Source organism: Physella acuta, unplaced genomic scaffold, assembly GCF_028476545.2.
Source record: "Physella acuta isolate Inbredline_101_S28 unplaced genomic scaffold, ASM2847654v3 ptg000013l, whole genome shotgun sequence".
NCBI lineage: Eukaryota > Metazoa > Mollusca > Gastropoda > Physidae > Physella > Physella acuta.
In genome coordinates, this window is record NW_026731533.1 from 529,071 (window position 1) to 544,411 (window position 15,341).

Below are 15,341 nucleotides of genomic sequence, written 5' to 3' on the forward strand. Positions count from 1 at the left end.
GCAAAAATCTTGAAAAAACAAGTTTTGAGAAAATCAACTTTTAAACATTTAAAGTGCCATAAAAAAAAATCTATCAGCAATATCAGGAAGAAACTTTTAGTATTCAAAGTTCAACATAAGCAGTTGAAAAATAAACCATTGCCAACTATAGTTTGCACATTCTTCTGAAGTTTTACCACTTATAATCTTATAGTGGTTAAGTTTGCACAATTCCGCAGTTTACTTGCACTAAACGTTAAACCTTTCTGATCAACTATTGACATGTGTAGTTGCTATTGTCTTTTTCCCAGACTAACACAAGCTTGATATAGTACATTTTAGCATATTTGAACTATAGTTTAATACAAATTTGACAAATAATGTACTAATAATATTCACATACAACTTTAGCTTATGACGACATTCACAATTCTGATTGAAGAGGGTGAGCTCAATAACTTGACAACATAAGTTATTTATAGTAGATGGGTACTTTGCTGCTGTATTGCTCTTAAGTTCTAGTACAAACAGCATTTATCTTGCTAATAAAAACATAAGCAGCTTTAGTGTACTTACTTAGTAGTATCGCAGCAAAACTTTGCGCAACAGTATGTAAAATGATGAGAGATTCATTGTTTTTTTTTCAAATCCATTCACCAAGTAAACATCTGAATTTTGAGAAACTAACACCACTGTCTTTATAGATAACATGGCTCTAATATTGACATCATGATGTAGGTGTATCTAAAGTGAGCTTCTTGTAAACCATGAGGTCAAATTTACATTTCATGACATCACATTTCCTTGCGGAAAGCCCAAAGTTTTATCCACAATGCTTGCACAGTCCTAATTGTGGCATATCTTCTGTATATGTAGATGTCAGCAAGCAAATAATGTAAGGGACAGTTATATTTCTTGATTCTTGTTTGCAGTCAAAACTGATTTGGGTTCACACACAACCAGCTTTTTTGGCATTCATTGTAGGAATTGTTGGACTGTAAAATAAAAATAAAAGAACAACTTTTATTTAATTTTAAAAAGTTAATAATATACATAACTAGAATGACTAATATTAGCAGTAACTCATCCTATTGTAACAACCTAATAATGTCATAGTCAACAAAATTGTATTTTGAAAAACTAATCATAATGAATAGTCAATAGGGCTTATATTATTATACTATACTGACCATAGATCAAAACACAAGGAATAAATCTAACCATAAATTTAGAAAACTGCTTATACTAAAATTTAACCAATATTTATATTTTAGTCAGTACTCAGCAGATGTTAATTTCTAAATATACAACTACTATCAACTAGAATCTAGATCTAGACTATTCTAGACTAGATCTAGATAATTCTAGGTCTACTAGATTCGTGGGTAGTTATGACTGGGTTCTACAGTTTCATTTATTTAAAAATAGTAATTGACAAGCGTGTTTAACATTGGTAAATAGTTAACTAAATTAATTCTCATAAAGGAATTAAGCTGTACTAGACAACATATTAGTAGATTTAGAAACTAATGTCAGCGCGTCAGTCAGTGAAGTCAGTGAGATATCGCTGTGTGGTGGCATGGCGACTTCACTAGATTTAGATTTAGCGTCTAGTTATTAAAAAAAATTACCTTCAAATTTCTTTCGCTGAACAATGAACTCCTGTCATGGTATCTGTTATTTCGAGCAATAACTGCATTATTTACACGCCATGTTGAAAACAAATGGTTTGTTACTGCAAAAATTGATGTGAAGACAATCACGTAGCCATGTTTGTTTGTTGACAAAAATCCGTCGAACTCGATCACTGCGCATGCGCAGAAAGGTCATTACTAAGGTACGGCTTGAGAATACAAATCGGACCAATGAAATCGCTTGATTTGCGAAATCTTTTATTGAAATATCACATTTGCAAGTAAAATAACTGTATTCGAATGTAGAGTATCGTTTACGGCTCAAACAGACGAAAAAAATGATATATAATATACTATATTTTTCTTTATAGTTGCTTTATAAAAATCAACTCAAAATTTCAGAAATTTGATTAAAAAGTTGATTTTTTAAGCAGAGGGTGGTGTCTTTAAAATTATAATTAAAATAGAAAAATGTATCGTGCAAGTGTACTTGAAACTGTTTTCGATTCTAGGAATATGAAATTTATTAAAACATCAATTTCCTAAAAATATTTTTTTCCAAGTTTAATTAGCATTTTTTACATGTAGAGGCCCCTTAACAGGCAGGGCAAAAAAAGGTAATTTTCGACATTACGACTATTTCGTGACGGCGAAAATGGGGGGAGGGGGGGGGGTTAAGGTGAAGTTAGGTAAAAAAACGTGACCTCACTTATGATTAAATAACTAATTAATGGAAAAAAGCATGAAAATATGAAATGAAAATAGCAAACAAACAATAACACAAGCAATAACAATTAACTCAAACTAATATTTAAATAAACATTAGATATGTAGTGGTAGCTCTATAAAAATAGGGAGTTTCTTATGCATAAAAATTGCATATCATAATAATAATTGTAGAACTGATGTTTATTGTCAGGCAATTAAATTGTTTAAAGGGCAGAATTAAAAAAAAAACGCATGCTTTGTATTTAAACACAAGGCAAACGTATTTAATAGCAAACATAAATACATTGCCATACAAATAGAAATGAAAGGGAAATGACTCAAAATAATATTTTCTTAAGATGGCCGCTGTTTTTAATAGCAAATTTAGTATCTGGAACATCGTTGTTAAACCTTAATTTCATGACATTTTTATTGATTTAACCCTTAAATGTGGTTTAATATTCAATTATCTTTAGTATTTTAGTAGAATATGCAAAAATATATTCATATTTAAGCCATATTTATTAGTTACCTTATCCCTACATTACTAGTGACGACCGAATTGATTACGCTAAAACGATAGATTACCAATTTGTTGATGTGGGTCTCTCTGGGCAGGACCACAATATGGGTCTGCTTCTCGTCCAGAGTAGACATTCTAATTTTAATTCCTTGAGATAAAAAAAAAAACACCTTTCCTACCGTGTATGTGAGAATACTTTTCCCTGTTCCTGAATGTTCGAATTCACACACACGAAACACAGTTATTAACTAGGTTGACTATGGGTGCCCTAGCGGCTGGTCTAGTTGAATTCTTCTGCTCGACAACGCCAAATGTTACCGAGTCTATTTGCTTGTAGTGCCAAATGTTACCGATTTCACTGCTGACAGCGCCAAGTGTTACCGAGTGTATTTACTCGTGCTACCTTTGACCAGCACACAACATCGACCACAATAATATAGATACTCGGAAATGCAGGTTTACATTGATCTCTTTATTACATGAATAAATAGAAATGCTCCACATAACAATGTACCAATGTTCCATAAGAATAAAATGAACCAACTGACCCCCACTGTCCTCACTAGTCCTCACATAACAGAATGCACGTGTCCATAATTCCTATCCTCACATAACACAATACGTCTACACCGTTCGGCTTCCACAACTTGATACTGCCTCTCTCTACCAGTCGCCTTCCCATATATCCCCTCGTACATGTAATCGTTTCCACTAGTTGCATCAGCCTGTCAACTGCGCCGCGGCTTTGTGTTCGTTATCAGTCCTGCAACTGTTGCATCAGACTGTAATACGTTCTTACAACAGTATGGTAACTACCCTAGTTACATATATATATATATATATATATATCATCCATTTATCTACCTCTAACCCAAGACAGAATTATAAATCTAGCCCAAAAAGTAAAACTAATCTAATTATGACATTTATTTATGAATTAAGCTCTCACTCTAGTCGTGACTCTATCCAGCTCAGTGCGATACTGTCTTGTACTAAGGGGACTTAAAATTATAATCTTTCATGGTGATTGTCTACTGAGGTGTTATTTATCACATTCAAAAAGACCAAGTTGTGATTTTATTAGGGAGGATTACTGACTAAGTTTCAATGTATGTGATATTTAGTACGGTAGACTACTGACTAAATTCTGCCGTGTATTATAACGTGTGATATTTAGTGTTGTAGACTACAGACTACCTTATGCCTTGAACACTAACTACCTTATGCTTTGAACACTGACTACCTTATGCTTTGAACACCAACTACCTTATGCTTTGAACACTGACTACCTTATGCTTTGAACACTGACTAGCTTATGCCTTGAACACTGATTACCTTATGCATTGAACACTGATTACCTTATGCCTTGAACACTGATTACCTTATGCATTGAACACTGACTAGCTTATGCCTTGAACACTGACTATCTTATGCCTTGAACACTGACTACCTTATGCCTTGAACACTGACTAGCTTATGCCTTGAACACTGACTACCTTATGTCTTGAACACTGACTAGCTTATGCCTTGAACACTAACTAACATGCCTTGAACACTGACTACCTTATGCCTTGAACACTGACTAGCTTATGCCTTGAACACTGAATACCTTATGTCTTGAACACTGACTACATTCCACCTTCTACTTACACTTGTATGAAGGTACATGGGCAGATGTGCGGGCATAATGTATAACAAGATGACCAACTTGTGTACCCCAGCAGCTGGTCTGAGACCACAAGATGCCCCGCCCACACCACTAGAGGGCGACCTCTATCTCAGCACTGGCTGTAACGGATATCAGAATTTCAAGTAAGTCGGAACAAAACTGTCCTGCTGAATCTAATGCTAATACATCATTCAGAAGACTTTAACTACGTTAAAAAATTGTTTGGGTTTGGGTTGGTGGGGGGGGGGGGGAGGCTGTCCATTGACAAGCAAAACCACGCATGGATCAGAATTTTAAAGAGCTGAGTCGCAATCTATAATGGGGGTGTATTTTATTCGTGCGTGGCCTTATTAATGTTTTTAGTAAAATAGTCCCAGATTAATACTTGTATGGGATACTGGTCATAGAATAGGCATCTTTGGATAATTCACTAAACGTGTAGGCTATATGTATATATAATTATATATATATATATATATATATATATATATATATATATATATATATATATATATATATATATATATATATATATATATATATATATATATATATATATATATATATATATATATATATATATATATATATATACAATTATATATATATATATATATATATATATATATATATATATATATATATATATATATATATATATATATATATACATATATATATATATATATATATATATATATATATATATATATATATATATATATATATATCGTGTAGTGTTTCTACTATGTTGTCAAACCTCTCGTGCAGGTACTACACCGACTTAATCGAGACAACCTACGCCGCCTACTACACTCAATATAAAAACTTCACCGACGCCGAATCGGCCTGCATGTGTTTGGGCGGCCATCTATTCGTGGCCAAAACCCTGGCCAAGTTTGATCTGTTCAAATACATCGTCAACTCCACAGGTCGCGTGTGGATAGGTCTGAATGACATGGATGTGGAGGGGAGGTTTGTCTGGGTGGACGATGGTCAAGAGATAGATCCTCTGGTCAAGTTGAGTATCTTTGATTCGAACCAACCGGACAACTCGCCATTGAACTCAAACTGCGCCTATGGGTCAGTGAGAAACGGCCGGTTTGTATTGGACGATACAAATTGTACTTACAATGCATTGTTTGTTTGTGAAAAACCTGCCTGTTAAATGATCCATACATAATTAAGACCTTTGCTGTGTTAATGTGTGGTCAACTTCTTTCAAATATACCGCAACAGATTGAATCAATGTTTAAATATAATAATCTTTAGTTATAGAACAAGAGATTTACCTTTTTTACCACTTCGTGAAAAGAGAAGTGTGTTCATAAAAAAAGACATGCTAATAAAGGTTGACATTCGAAGATAAAATTATGCATTAAAATTCCGATGTTAAAGGGAATGTATTCATGTAATGATGCTTCAGTAAAGCATCAGAAGTACCTGCCGTTGGTTGTAATAAAATAATATTTTAAAATATAGACCATTTGCTAATTTTGTTTTCGGATTTTTTTAAAAGTGTGTGATGTATACTGCGGTAGTTATAAACCTCAGAATATAATCTATATTTTGGTTGTTATAATTCTTACAATATAAGAAGAGTCCAGTCTCTTGTTTGTTGTTACTTTTTCTCCCCGTAAACTACATGTTTGCTAGCACAATCTACATTAACTTTTTCTTTTTGCAACATCACAGTCACAGCCAGTGTTTCTTCCAGGCATCCCATCGAGGGGAGGGATGGGGGAGCAGAGCCCCCCCCCCCCCTCCCGAAGAAAGTTTACCGCCCCCCCCCCCCCCAACCTCTGAACGAAATGGAATTTAAATAGAAAATATATACTTTTAACAGTGTCCGCCCCCCAGAAGTTTTAGTCCGCCCCCACTCCCCGAACATTTCAAGGAATCCCCGCCCCCCCCCCCCAAAAAAAATTCAACCCCCCCCCCCCCCGGAGAAAAAAGTCTGGAAGAAACACTGTTTACATCTGGAATGTATTGAGTGGGTCATAATTATTTCTGTAAGGCGTACATGATAAATTTAAGTCTCTTGTTCGTTATAAACTCTGAAATTAATCTAATAGATGGTTTAATTGATCTGTTTAAAAGCTTATTTCACGACTCGATATAATAACAATAGTTTCCCCGTCATTATCGTAAACACACAGACTCAGAGGTAATTTTTGTTTGTAGGGCCCATAAGCCATCAGCTAGACACTGGCCTAACTGCATCACCGCATCAAACGTGTGATTATCTGCTGGTTGCCTTCGGTGTGTATTAGTGAGATGTAAAGGAAAATATGATTTTTTAAAATTTGAAATGACACCCGATAAAATTTGACAAACAGTTATAATTCATGAATCAAGTGTAAAAGTAAGTAAAAGATTGCAACGTGAGACGAATGAAAATAATGAAATAATTTCAGTTACAACAACCGATTGTTAACAGCGTTTACAATCCATATAATAAGTGTAGAAGTAACTAATCAGTAAAAATGATTTTTAAAAAAACTCAGTTACTCTATGACATCACAACATAAATTATAAATATAGGAACATAACAGTTTATGACACTTAATATTACACGCCATAGACATCGATTTCTCAATGCTCTTGGCAACAAATATATTTTAAATTATGTGAAAATATTTCTCTCTTCTGGAGCTGGATTATTTGTAATGATTCGCTTAGAGTTATCTCCAATTAACTTGACTGGCGGTGACCTTTATACAGGGGCGTTAACTCTAATTGCTTAGTTTATTTACAATTTGTCGTTCCTGATACGTTAAAAATACATTAGAGGGGAGATCATTCTAAATAATTTTACAGTGTTTGGAATCTAAATGACTCGCGTAAGCAAAAAACACATCTTTTGCCTTCTTTTGGACTTTACAGAAACCCTGTTCTGAAACAGGAAACAATCTTCACACACTGTGCTAGATATGTACACAAAATATAACACCTTGTACCACACTCTTAAGAATGTCATGACCCAAGTTAATCTTGTACTTGGACACCAGGTAATACCAGAGACCAATCGACAACGGCATGGAGTCAAATATTTACATTTCTAAAACTGTAAAACGCTCTATCCCACGATCAAATATGTCAACAAAGTGTTTCGATTTAAAACGACAAATCTAGGCTGTGATTGGTTGCTCGATGATTTAAGCTGCTGTGTTTGCCAGGTCAACACACAAGAGATGTGGATCAACTTGAGTTAGCTTGACAAATCCTGGCGTTTGATTGACTACAGTAAATAGTGGAAGGATGTGTTCCTAGTGTAGCTGCACTAATTGGTGCAGTAAATGAACTTGTTTTTTTTTTTCATTTCTCAGGGTAATGTATCTACATGGTACAATTTTCGAATTGTAGGTGCATTAAGGGGACACGGTTTTTTTTTTCTTTTCTCGTGTTAATGTATCAGGATTTAATGTTTTAAATACAATAAATTTTAACAAATTTAAAATCAAAAGTGTTTATATGATGTGTATTACATACGATTATTATATTCAGGATAAGAATAACTGGTTTTGTTTCGTCATGTTGTAATCGATGTTAATAGTTTTTGAGTGAAGGCTAGAAAGGCCTACACAACACCCTAGTTTGTTTTTTTTTAAACTCGAGCGTCTTTGTCCTGTATATTTTTAAAAATATTTTCGAAGACAATCATGATTGCCCACACCCTGTCATCTCTCTCTCTCTCTCTCTCTCTCTCTCTCTTTCTCTCTCTTTCTTTATATATGTATATATATATATATATATATATATATATATATATATATATATATATATATATATATATATATATATATATAGGCGGGCGTACCTCCCCTCCTGTAGGGACCAGCCTCCCCAGACGGGCGTACCTCCCAGTTTAGAACCCTCTGAGCCGAGAGAAGCAGAACATGTACATAACCTTTTGTCGTGTAGGAAACTTGTCCATACATTCTACTTTATTGACACGCACTGCTGGTAAAATTTTATCTGGCATTGTCTTAAAAATCCGACGTCTTTAACTCTATTGTTTAACGCCAAAGAACTAATAGGCTTCGATTTCTTTTTTAAACTCACTCAACAACATTTGAATGAACCACAGTTCTTGCCAGTCCTGATTTGAACATCAAAAGAAAAGAAAAAAATAGCGATGAAAAAGTTCGTTGACCCGGCTTGAAGAAACTGAGTTAATCGGGCGAGGTCAAAGGTCATTCTGCTAAACTGGTTTTGATTTTCTAGCTTCGTCATTGTCGTTCATTGGTTTTTTTTTTTGTTTTATTCGAGAGTCTCGAGTAAACTCAAGAAATGTAATTGGCTTAGTTCACTATTGATTTTATTGAACTTAATGCCGAAACACGACCTAGGTGGGGCCCTTGGTATCCGTGTGCTCCGGTTATATAGCCAGGTGCCAGTGATGACGATGTAGCACCGAGTCCAGTTATGTAAGTCCAGTCTGGTCGGGGGAAAAAATGTCGACAGTTATCTTCGTCTCCGGTAAGTTTTTCTTGGTTTTTCTTGGTTTTTCTTGGTTTTTCTTGGGTTTTTTTTTTTTTTTTTTTTTTTTTTTTTTTTTTGAGTTAATTCTTTCACTTTTTGTCGGATTAAATTTAACATTTACAAATCGATATTTTCGATATTAACAGTAAATTACAGGGCGATAACTCATGTTTTATATGGAATGGATGTCGTAGATATATTTACAGGGCGGTAACTCATGTTTTGAATAAACATTTGCTGGTAGTTATGTTTATAGGGCTATGGCTTGTGCCAACAGTGTCAGCTGTTGAAGACAATTTGTTTGTCAAGAAAGTGGTCAAGTACAGCGGCCCAGACAGACTGTCCAGTGGCTGGAAAGAACGTTCTAGAACATCGTGTGGCCTCACGTGTAAAGCCAGGTACGTCAAGCAGATGCTCACGATAATTTACAAGAACTCGTTGACCATATTTGGAAGTTGTATACAGCTCAATGTATGCTTCCATCTGATGTTAAATATGGTCATAATGTAAACAATGAGCGTTCAGTGTAGTTTTAATTGTGCAACATTAACAACCGTAGCTGTCAATTGTGTGAGTTCTAATGCTGGTTAATTGAGCTGGCTTGTAAAATGTCAGAAAAATGAATTATAAGCTCATACCACACGCTCCTCCCTTTCTCCAACCTCCCCGTGAAGCAAGGGAGAAATATCGCAATTTTTAAAACATATTCTAATTTTCATATTTAAAAAAAATAATTGAATTTTTTTTTTGTATTATGTATAAGTAAATATAAATCTGTATCAGTCCTCACAAGCCGATGATGAAAACTGAAATACTAAAACGAACATGGCAAGGTAAACACGCTGTAAATTGCATGTTTGACTAAAAAATAAGAAAAACAAATATTGAAGAAAAAAAAACGAAATAATTTGTCTACAATTACTTTTTAAAATGTACTAGGTACTAAATGGTTAAAAGTTTCAAAGCTGTGCGCGGTTTAATATCTCATGTATGACGGCATGCTGTTAAATTTTACTTTGAGCACTAACACCACAATAGTTGTTCACCCAACTTGTTACATGCAGGTACAAGTCCAACTGTACAACATTTATGTACAATAATTGTTGATCAACGAACTTGTTACATGCAGCTACAAGTCCAACTGTACATCATTTATGTACAACAATTGCTGATCAACCAACTTGTTACATGCAGGTACAAGTCCAACTGTACAACATTTATGTACAACAAGTGGACCAGGCTATGTACCCCAGGCGCGGGGTTGAGGGCCGGGGGCACCCAACCCACGGCGACTGAAGGGGATCTTTACGTGTCTGATGACGTCAAGGCTTACCAAGGGTTCAGGTGAGTCGCTGGGCGGAGTAATTAAAGTAATTAAAGTGGCAAATTAGATACAGATATTTGAAGTGTACGTGTTATATACATATATATATATATATATATATATATATATATATATATATATATATATATATATATATATATATATATATATATATATATATATATATATATATATATATATATATTACGTATGGCATTTATATGACATATCCCTTAAACTCATAATTTCTCCTTCGATTGAAAAATTTAGTTGTATGTTTTGAAATGCCCTTACCATAATGACAGTCAATAATAAGACTTTTAAAGTGAAACTGAAAGTAAGAACACTCATCTTAACTTTTCCAACCATAGTTTATCGAGAAGGATTTTTGTTTAGAATTTACTACTTGGTTCATTATCTCGCCTCATTTCGAACGAGATCACATATTTCAATTTCCACCTTGACCGTTTCTCTTTATTTTATAGATTCCATTATCACGTCTCTATTCGAGATCTGTGGTGTTAATGAATTGTCCCACCTCACGACAAAATGATTCTTTAACCTGAAAGAGTAAATCTAACAGTACATAATTTATTATGGAATCGACTTCTGCTTTCTACAAGCTCCGTCAATGTTTCTGTTCTCTTTTGTAGCATATACTACGATATCCTGACCAACACGAAGGCCTACGCCGCCTACTTCCCCACCCCCCTCAACTACAGCATGGCCGAGGCTACCTGCCAGAGCCTTGACTCCTACCTGTTTGTAGCTAAAACATCCAACAAGTTCCTTCTGCTGCCACATATCCTCAGCGGGACGGGAACCACGTGGATCGGCTTGAGTGACCGTGTGCATGAGACCACTTTTGTGTGGGCGGACGATGGGGCGGTCATTGACCCCAACCTGATGTCACTCACCTTCCTCCCCTCCCAGCCAGATAACGCGAACGGCGAGGATTGCGTGGAGGCCACCACGTGGTTGACCTTTGGCCTCAACGACCAGAATTGTGCTGTCACCTCGCCCCATATCTGCGAGAAGCTTGTACCATAAAAGTCTTCACCATTTTTACATTCAGACCATCAGCATACATCCCGCCTGCTTCAAACAATATAAATTAATCTTATAATAGCTTAGGGTATTAGAGTAGAATTATTTTCTAATTTTGTACTAGTTTTACCCCTCAAATAAAGTTTACAGAGAGAATATAAAAATGTGTCATTGGTTTCTAATTAGTTTTAAACATAGCGTCTACCATCTTTTAAAACTTTTTAAACAAAAAAATTGTTTTCAAGAAAAACAAAAAGTGCGCATGACACAATATAACATTAGCACTTTTTAAAGCAGTTTTAAAAACAAGTAATTAAAAAAAGTCTAGTGACAATTTTAGCGCAATTTCCTTGTGTTATCTAAAAATAGCTCTGTCGTAGCGTAAATCAAGAGCAGGGTTAGTAAAACCATTGGTTAGTTATTAAAACGTTTTTTATTAATTTTTTTTCAGTATTTTACATGTTTTATTTACAATAGAGTAACATGACTAAAAACCATTGCGCGCCCAGCTACCGAACGTGACGTCGCAGCCATTGAACGTGATGGCGCAGCTATTGAACGTGATGACGCGTGTGGTGTGGTTGCATAAAATGCCTACTAATTCGGTCCAAATTTTAATTAATTCAAAAAAAATTTTGTGACCAAACGAAAGGATATTTTTGAAAACTTTCTTCGGCAATATTGTTCTAAATTATAGCAGGAATCAATTGGTACATGTTTCAAGTCGCTAAGTGGTCTGGTTGCCGAGTTATGGGCCAAAAACTACATTTTTTCGAGGTTTTTTGGCTTTTCCAGGAAATCCATGAAAGAAACCCGGAATTTTTATGGCCTATGTTCATCCTCGTAACTTGCTTAACATAATTGCTTTTGGAACTAGTCCTCGATATTGCTTCGTTGAGGAGGAGATACGACTTAAAGCTGCGGACACACATCCATCCATCCATTCATTCCCAGAAAAGACGAGTTAATAAACGCAATTCTCCAGAATAGAAATTGCGCTAAAAAATATTTAGTCAATTGTATCCATCCATACCCTCCCCCTCCCCTTATGGCGCGACTTCTTTATCGTGCGATTTATTTGCCAGTTTTATAATTACGAGTTTTTTTACTTACGAAAGTTTTAAATATAAGTGTTAGAAGTATGACTGTTAAATCTAGGAGTTTCACTGCTATGAAAGTGTTATTGCTATAAAAGTTATAGTTATGAATGTTATAGAATAGATAACCGCCACGTCCTTTGAGTGAATGACTAATTTAAAATGACGTTAATTAACATTACACTTTAGCCAAAAGGACACACATTGACCAGTATAGATGATAAGTTCAGTTATTTTAAAAATACATGTACATTTCCCCGTGAAAGAAATTAGCAAATCAGGACAAACTTGATCAAATGCAATACAAAGTTAATCGCATGCTATTATGGGATATTTAACGTCCAGTAATGCTGAGGGCAGAGGTGCTGCTGATGCATGTAGTGGGTGCAGTGACTCGCGCCTTTGTATAACTCAAGGGGGAGTTGTGACTATGCGGTATACCTACAGAAGGCGCTGACTTACTTAATAGGGCGCTGGGGGGGGGGGGCGGGAGGGTGGCTGGTGCATACGGAAGATGGCGCTGTGTGTGTGTGGGGGGGGGGTATTCCTAATAAGTATTTCATTCCCCAATATTTTAGAGATTTAAAAAAAAAGTTTCTATCTAACAATAAACTATTAATAGAGTACTAGACGAAGCAGTAAAAAAAATGGTAACACATAACCAGTTTATTCTAGGCATCTCTTCGGTATGCCCCCCCCCCCCCCACCTGAAGAAAGTCTACCGCCCTCCCGAAAATATCAAGTGCCCCCCCCCCCCCCACCCGGGGAGAAAAAAGTCTGAAACAAACACTGCTCATAACTGACCATACTTAACCTCCATCATTGATCCTGCAGGGTTTTAAAGTACATCCGATACTGTCTCTGTTCTACTGATCATGTACACGCGGTGAAAAATCTTTACATGTTAAAAATAGATCCGAATTCGGTGATTTAGTGACGTCGTACTTTTTAGCCTTGTATTTACATGGCCATTAATAAGTGTGAATGCCCTTAACACTTGCAAACACCACTTTAAAGACGGATTGGCTAATGTCAACAGTCTATCTGATTAACGTGTTTAACGCTTACCGTCCTGTCTCTTTATTGTCTTCACTACAATGGTTACTATCATTTACATTCAAAGTGTGTAATTTGCATTGATTTTATCAAACATTATCGATGAGCTTATTCACAATCAAGTCAGAACTTTGAGAGAAATCAGGGGCGACAAGTAATTTGGTTTAGATATTGGTTATTCTATTACATCAATGAGAAACGGTTGCGTTGGATAAAAAAAATGTGTCATTAAGAGCAAATTGATACTTCATTGAAGGAGTTTAATATTTTATAAGATTTTCTTTGTTACCAAAATTAGTTTAAAATATGATATTTTATATCGTAGTATCCAATACTAATTAGAAGTAATTAAAGTTAGAGGGAAGGGGAAGAAGGAACGCTGTCACTATTTCCTTGACCTAATGTGTATTCGCCCATGGTCGAAGATAAGACTATATAAAAGAAAATAATGGCCAAAAGACGGTCGAACTGTCAATTTCTAATTCTAGAGTTCCAGACAAGACGCAGGAAATATGCTGAAACTTATCATCGCTACATGTATCGGATTGTTACGTTTATTTCATGTACTTTGTAAACTGCAAATATATTTTATTTTATTCAAATTCAAGTATGTCATTTTTCTAAAAATGTGATCTATTAAAATTTAGTATTTTAACAAAATGTACAGGGAATTAGCTTTTACTTTGTGCTAGCTTTTCTCACAGGGTGATAACTCGTGTTTTCTGCCAGCTATGATCACAGGGAAATAACTCGTGTTTTATGCTAGCTATGATCACAGGGCGATAACTCGCGTTTTCTGCTAGCTATGATCACAGGGAAATAACTCGTGTTTTCTGCCAGCTATGATCTCAGGGAAATAACTCGTGTTTTCTGCCAGCTATGATCACAGGGAAATAACTCGTGTTTTCTGCCAGCTATGATCACAGGGAAATAACTCGTGTTTTCTGCCAGCTATGATCACAGGGAAATAACTCGTGTTTTATGCTAGCTATGATCACAGGGAAATAACTCGTGTTTTATGCTAGCTATGATCACAGGGCGATAACTCGCGTTTTCTGCCAGCTATGATCACAGGGAAATAACTCGTGTTTTCTGCTAGCTCTGATCACAGGGTAGTAACTCTTGTTTGGAATAAACCTTGTGTGGTAGCCGAAGTTTCAGGGTCATCGATCATGACAACAGTGTCAGCTGTTGAAGACAATCTATTTGTTAAGAAATTGGTCAAGTTCTGCGGCCCAGACAAACTGTCCAGCTGTTGGACAGAGCGGTCAAGAACATCGTGTGCACCTTCCTCTAAGGGCAGCTACGTCAAGTTATAGTTGACAATAAGTTGACCTAAGTCGCGAGAAAGTTGGTATTTACTATGTCATGGTCCTAGGATGTGAGAAAAAAAACTCCTTTAACAACAAGTCAACAGTTTCACTGTGTTAATAGATTTCGGTTTTGACAGAGTTTATAATAATTGTACATACGTTTGAATGTTTTTTTCGACTGTTTTTAATCAAAAAGAAGTTTGAAAAAAATAAGAGGCGGATTTCATAAATGTATAATTTAAACATTTGTTTAAAAGAATCAACAAATCAGAATACGATTGTAATAGTGTTTATGTTAAATAGGATTTCCAGCTGAAATAATATTTCAAACTCTAATAATAGTCACAGTTTTTTTCTTCTATCTTATGTAGATGTACTTCAAAGAAAATTCAACGAATTACGTAAATAAAATATATTATATTTAGTATCAGTGCCAGCTATCGTTTGCTAGGTATCGTGTCGGTATCTCGTCCATCCGAGTGACCAAGTTCTATGCGTTGAATTGA